Source organism: Gracilinanus agilis, chromosome 2 (assembly GCF_016433145.1).
Source record: "Gracilinanus agilis isolate LMUSP501 chromosome 2, AgileGrace, whole genome shotgun sequence".
NCBI lineage: Eukaryota > Metazoa > Chordata > Mammalia > Didelphimorphia > Didelphidae > Gracilinanus > Gracilinanus agilis.
In genome coordinates this window covers 719,824,023-719,830,356 of record NC_058131.1, presented here as the reverse complement: position 1 = coordinate 719,830,356, position 6,334 = coordinate 719,824,023, and positions in this window count along the sequence as shown.

The window sequence follows — 6,334 nt, the reverse complement described above, 5'->3', positions numbered from 1 at the left end:
GCCACCTAGCTGTCCCCTCCATCAATAAAACCTTACTATTATGAAAACTTCCTTTTGAACTATAAATGGTGACCTGATATCCTATTAAATAAAACAAAGTAAAATAAAAGATAAATAAAATTAAAATACTCCTCCTCCCTTTTCAAGAATTGTACCCAGCAGATGAAGTAGAGGTACAACATGGATGACATTCTCTTACCTTTGATAACTGGATCCATGAGGTTCAGTGGAGAAAAGGCTCTTGTGTCAATTCCAACCTTTCCTGGAAACTGATGGCCATCCAAGGCACCACACTGTCAAAGCAAATACACGAAGAGTCATTTGGCATTGCGTTCAGTGATCAGATCTATTGGCAACAATAGATCAGTTTTAAAAATTCAAACCTCTATTAGGAGGACCGTTGTGCAACCAAGATCCTTCTCCTTCAACCAGCCACTGGACACAAGAAGTCTGGGTCTCAAATACTCTTATGGAAACCCTCACAGAAATCACCTCCCTCTCAGGTTCTATATTAAGTTACAACTTGGGAACATGGGACTTATCAAATGGGAAGGGAAAACAAATCAAAGATACAATGGGGGTTGTTTAATCAGAACAGTCTGGATCCTACAGTTTCAAGGGTTTCCAGAATGAAAAAATTACTTTGTAGATTATAGGATTCAAATGAGAGTAGTTATATGAGAAAAAGTTAGCTAACTTCTATCTTATCATGTCAAGAGAATTCTAGTATCTTAGAGCATATGCTCAAATTTGCACGTAGGACATTTTATTTTGATTACTAACTGTTAGCTAGTCAATATTAAGTCTCATGTACTTTAGCTAGGCCCTGTCCATTACTTAACTTTAATTCTCTAAAAATCTGAGACCTAACATTCTGCTTCCACACTCCCCATTATTCTCCTCAACACACTATCGTCTAACCACGTTGACTTTCCTACTGATGAATCTCAAAGTTCCAAAGGGAGGCCTTAGAAGCTAAAGCATCCACATGACTCTCCATCTCTCATCTCGTGTGTCTTTAAACTGGCTGTTCTCCATCCTTTGAATGTCTTTCCTTATCATCTACACTTCATAGAATCCCTGTTTTCATTAAGACTCAGCTCAAGAGCTATCATGTCCCCAAGGACCTTCCTGCTTCCACCCAGCCCCTACCTACTAGTACCTTCTGCCCTCCTCTGTAAATTGTGCTGGGATATGTATGTGTTCTGTATCTGTGGATATCATGTCTTTCTTTAGAATGCAAAATTCTGGAGAGCTCAGAGTAATTCTCTTCTTTCTTTGTATATCCCATGGCTAGGTTAGGAGGTGCCTAATAAATGTCTGATGATTGACTGATCCTAGATGAAAACTCTGAAGCCCAGAAAGGATCAGTTATCTGGCAAAGTTCATGGCATTTAGGCAGTAGTGGGAAGTAGGTCAGATTGTTTTTTTTTTCTTTAAACTTATACCTTCTGTCTTAGAAACAATAAATCAAGGGCAAGGCAAAGGGGATTAAGTGACTTGTCCAGGGTCACACAGCCAGGAAGTGTCTGAGGTCATATTTGAACCCAGGTCCTTCTGTCTCTAGGCCTGGCTCTCTGACCATTTAGCCACCTAGCTGGCCCTTCTGCTACTGTTTTCTAAGGCTATACATTCTCTTCTTAATTCCCATTTCAGACATCACCTTTTATTTCTACCCCCTAGCACATGTTGGCTCCTAGCTGCTCAGAACTTTTTCCATTATGTAATTTTTCTGGTATGGTGACAAGCTAAGACCTTCCCATTCTTCCATTTTTCCTTTCCATCAAAAGTTTCCCACTCTGTGTCCCATTTCCTTGGTTTAAGCCAAAGGAGGGCGTGAGGTGGGAATTTCAGCACAGAGAAAGAAATGTGAATGAGTGATTTAATGCCTCTTAAATCACTTCTTCAAATATTTATTAAGTATTGCCCATGTTTGAAGCCATCTAAGCCATCAGCATCTAGCACATATCCCTTTTTTTGCTTTGAAAAAAATAAACACTGATTTTTACCTGCATTTGTAACCTATCACTCCTATTGTTTCTTCTGTTGCCATTGAAATCCTGATCACAAATATACATAGTCCAGCAAACCGATTCTTACATTGGCTGTAACTAAAAATGGATGCCTTTCTTTGCATTTCAACTTGATCACTTCTCTAGCAAAAAGTGAGTGCACGTGCCAATCGTTAGTCTCCTGCACTCAGAACTCATTATTGTATTGAGTAGACTTCTCAAAACTTTCAACATTTGCTCTATTCCTCTTACTGTATAAATCAGTCTCCTGTTTCTGCTCACTTCTCTCTATATCAGGTCAGAGAGGCTTTCTCATTTTTTTCTACATATCTATTTTATATACATATCATATTCTAGATATCCATCATATATCATAAGCTATATATTTATATATCTACATATCTTTCATCAATTCCTATGGTACAATAATGTTTCATCACATTTCTATGCCCTAATTTAATCCATTCACCAGCTGGAAGAGTACCCTTTAGTTCCCATTTTTGACTGCTACAAAATGAGTTCTCATGAATATTTGCTATCTATGTCCTCCTCTTTTTATTTTTTTTTATTATTATTTTATTTTAACTCTTATAGGCCACTAGGGGTATAGCTAGACCACAAAGTACTCACATTTTATAATTTCAGGAAAATAATTCCCAATCCTTTCCAGAATGATTGGACCAACTGAATGTTCCATCAACTATGTATCAGTGTCTGGTTTTTCATACCATCTCCAATACTTACCATTTTTCTCTTTTGCCACCATCTTTTCTAGTCTCTGAGGTAGAAACTCAGATTTCTTTTAATTTAAAGTTCCATAATTATTAATATATAAAATCAAATTCTAGAATTAGAAAGGAAATTCTGAAAATCAGTTATCAAAATTAAACAAGAAGTCACATGTTCACAAACCCCATGCCAAGAATATGTGCTTTAGAGGCCATGTCTATAAATTGAAGTTCATTTCAACTTATTCATTCACTAATTTTATCAACAGTTCAAGAGTACTATCTCTACTGATGCAAACTCCTCAGTGCCTTCTCAGTATGATTTTCTGTGGCTGAAAAAAAGCCCAAGTCTTTCAGCACACTTGATCATGAATCTGTCCACCCTCCTCTAGTCTTTTCCTTGGCCTACAGTCACCAAACCTGTTCTCAGAGCTTTCCTAGCTTACTAAAACTTGTCAGATCCTGTGTTTCCCCTAGCAGAGTGGAGAAATGTCCTAAGATATCAGAGGAGATCTTTAATGGAGGCATTCCATGACATGGAGTCAAGTACATTTGTCCCACTGCTCTGGTACCAGCATTTGATAGGAAGTGATTCCAGTGTAGAGATAAAGAGCCTCTACTGACCAAATTGTGGATATAAAGCTACTGGGAGGAGAGTCCTGAGGAGTTTGGTGAGGCAGCTCTATCTATGTTGGTAAAAGAATAAAGAACCTCTTTGTGGTTTTGTTTTTTGGGGCCAAGAGAAGTGAACTGTTTCTTTACTCTGCTGGATTTTATGGTTATTGACTTTGCGAAATCAAATAGAAGTCCAAGCTCTCAATCACACCTGGTGGTTGATTCCTGGAATGCTGCTCTCTCTTCTCTGTCAAGAAGAAAATTGAATTTCTCTTTCTTTAAATCTATGTCATCCATCTGATCTGCCCTTTGCATGCAGAGCCCAGTAAGCAATCTAGTTTTGGTGGCCTTCTTCACTGAATGAAGACACGTGAAACCAGCATCTCCAGTGTAATATCATTTCTGCTATGCAAAATGGAGAGCAGGATGATTGACATTCAAGCAGTTTAGAATTTGGAACCACCAATTGGAACCACGATGGCAAGCCTGCCATAAGCCAGTAAGGGACAGACAGTTAGTTACTGGCACACTATAAAAAGGAGAATTTTGAACATAAAGCTCTCTCAATTTGGAGAAAGGGAATCTAGTGGGAGGTTGGTTGGGTGGGTGGGCCAAATCAATCCAGGATACCTGCAAGCAATTCTAATTACTATCACATCCTCAACTGCTGTGTGAAGCTGTACTAAGTATCCTAGTCAATTGATCATCAAGGAAGAAGAACATCAATTCCATAAAACAATCTGACTGAGGCCAAGCAGCTTGGCTGGCCAAGTTGCTACTGAGGAGGGGACAAACCTCTCCAGCTGCTAGTCTCAGACCTGACTACCTTAAACTAGCGATACCTAATCATCAGTAGTTTTAGCCAAGTTTTCCTTACACCTCTTTCCTTCAGCCCTGTTCCCTTTCCCTAAGTTTCTTATTATTAAATTCTAAACTTACCTGGGTGGATGTCATCATTGCCCTAAGGATCAGAGCATGTGGTTCTGGGTGTGGTCATGAGGTGGGGGAAGGAGGTTCTGGGGACAGATGTTATTGCTATTTGTTAATAGCTATTATTGATGTAGCACTTAGTTGTTGGGCACTGAGCTGAATGCTTTATGATTATTGTCTCATTTGGCTCTCAAAATAACTCTGGCAAGTAGAGGATACTATTGTCCTCATTTTGCTGCTAAGGAAACTGAGGTATACAAAGGTTGTGTGATTTGTCCAGTGTCAAACATATAAGATGTGTCTGAGGTCAAATTTTAACTTGGATCTTCTTGACTTCCATTAGTTAGAATCTGGTAGGAATCTGGCAAGAGGCAGCTAGATGGCACAGTAGAGAGGAAGATTTGTGTGCAAGTCTTTCCTTTGACACTTACCAGTCACATGTCTTTAGGTAAGTAATTTAACTTCTCTCAGAATCAGTTTTCTGATCTGTAAAATGGGTTTAATAATAGCACTCGCCTCCTAGATTTGTTGTGAGGATCAAATCCATTTTACATAAAGAGCTTTATGAATGTTAGCTGTTATTTTGATTTTCATTGTACATCAATAATAAAAAATGATTGAAATCACAGTCACTCTTCACCATAATCCGTGTTGCATAACTTTATATTATATTAATCACAACAGCATCGACACATGTATGCCTTTGAAAAGAAAGCACTCTGTGTATGAGTTGTTCTTCATTCAGTGTAAAAATTTGATTACTTACTACAGATTCAGCCCTCCAGCTCACAAAGTCACTTAGGTAGTATTTATTATGTACCTACTATTTGCCACGCATGGTCCTAAGCACTGGGGATACAGAAAGAGCCAAAAAGACAGTCCCTGCCTTCCAGAAACTTCAGATGTAATGGGGGAGACAGCATATAACCAATTCACAGTATGGATTCTAAGATGGAAGTTAAGGGTTTCTAAAATGTAGGGAAGGTAGCCACCAGCTCTGCTCAGGATGTAGGAGAGGGCTGATGGCTGAGATATGAGGTGAGTTTTTGTACGCTTAATGAAAATTGTTGCCATATATTTTGATTGGTGATTTCCTTCAAAATTATGGATATTTTAAAAATAACATTTTTAATTGTTGATTTGTCTCATAAGAGGTCTGAAAATGCACAAGTGATGGTGAATGTGATGTAGCACAAATGGGCTCATTTTAATAGTGAGAAAAAAAAAAAAAACTCTGCCCCAAGGACTTCCTCAAAATAACTTGATCACAAAATGGAGTCTTAAAAGAAAATAGAATTCATCATGTTAACTTGGTAAATTGTTTGATTAAGAGAATAGTTTTTGTTCTCATCACATTATCAGTTATACCAAACTGAAAAATGTGTCCTTATTTATCTTACTGAGAGTTAAAAACTCAACGATTTCCACTTCAGCCTTTACTTCTGCAACCTTTACTTCAAGTCTGTGAATGTCTGGCTAAGGTTAACTTGTGTTAAAAAGGAATGAGGGATGAATTGGAGAGAGAGAGGGCACACACTCTCACCCATGGACCTCTGTGTAAGTGCTGCTGGCAGAAGGGTTATACCTCTCCCTACTTGATAGGCTTTGCTGGACTGAGCCTGTCAGTTGTCTCCTTTCAACAGCTGCCCAGGTAGGGAAGCACTGAGAAGTTGTATGTGTAGTCAACTTCTCTAGTTCCTCATCCTGGGGTTGGAATGAATATTGATATGGGCTATTGGTGCACTGATTGGATAATGCTATGGATCTGACTCTGCGACTGTCCTCCCCTTCCCAAGGCTTTAGATATATTCACCACTCAGGAAAAGTAGTTTGATCTTTGACTTTGTAACAAACAACTATATTTAATTCTGGTTTAACAGGGTTAGGAACAAGGGAAAGGATGGAGGATTTGGGAATCCTATTGCTAATTATCTAAATAGATGATCAAAGCTATAGAGGTTGCTGGATCAGGTAGAAATTGGAGATGCTTCATCCTCTCACTAACTCTGGCTTGACTTGGCTGGAGCCAAGCCAAAGATTAGGGAAGGC